Genomic DNA, 691 nt, shown 5'->3' with positions numbered 1-691 from the left:
CATTGTGTGGGTTTTGTTTTTTCTCCCCCAGGAAATATTTTTGAATTTACTTTAAAAAGAAGTTTTAACTTCCTAAAGATGAAGTCAATCTGTAAATAAATGATTTATTTTCAGCTGCATTAAGTGTAAGATAGCCTGATGGTGGCACTATTTGCCTGTTTTTTAAGTAAATGGCACCAACATTCTCCCCTCTCAGGATAATTCTAATTTCTTTTGATTTCTTAAACACCTACTTTGGCAGATTATGCCAAATATCAAGGTAGTATTCATTATGATACTTTGGGTGATTTGGATTTTTTTGTTCACAGCAATGTCAGTTTAAGATGCAAAACTATGGACTTGAATATCCAGGTGAAGACAGATCGTAATGCCACTGTTTTAAAAGTGATCCAGACATTTTTAACATGGTGTAACTAATGAGTTGTATAGCTATAGACGCTACGCTAGCCTGTTACCGTTGTCCAAGATGCGTAAAGAGCGACGCCATATTGGACAGGTCTGCAAACGATGAGATTCAGCTCAACAAAGACAGTAAAACAACCATAAAATGTTTAATTTTGCTGAGATTTTAAAAACGCAAAGATTCGTGATAATCACAAAAAGAAGACCCAGGCCATGGTATCAATATTTTTGGATGAGGTACAACAGGTGAACAACATTTTTAAATGTTCTATAAATAAATACGTCATTG

Source organism: Oryzias latipes, chromosome 3 (genome assembly GCF_053564925.1).
Source record: "Oryzias latipes strain Hd-rR chromosome 3, Olatipes_Hd-rR_3.1".
Taxonomy (NCBI): Eukaryota; Metazoa; Chordata; class Actinopteri; order Beloniformes; family Adrianichthyidae; genus Oryzias; species Oryzias latipes.
Note: the sequence above shows the minus strand (reverse complement) of the source record.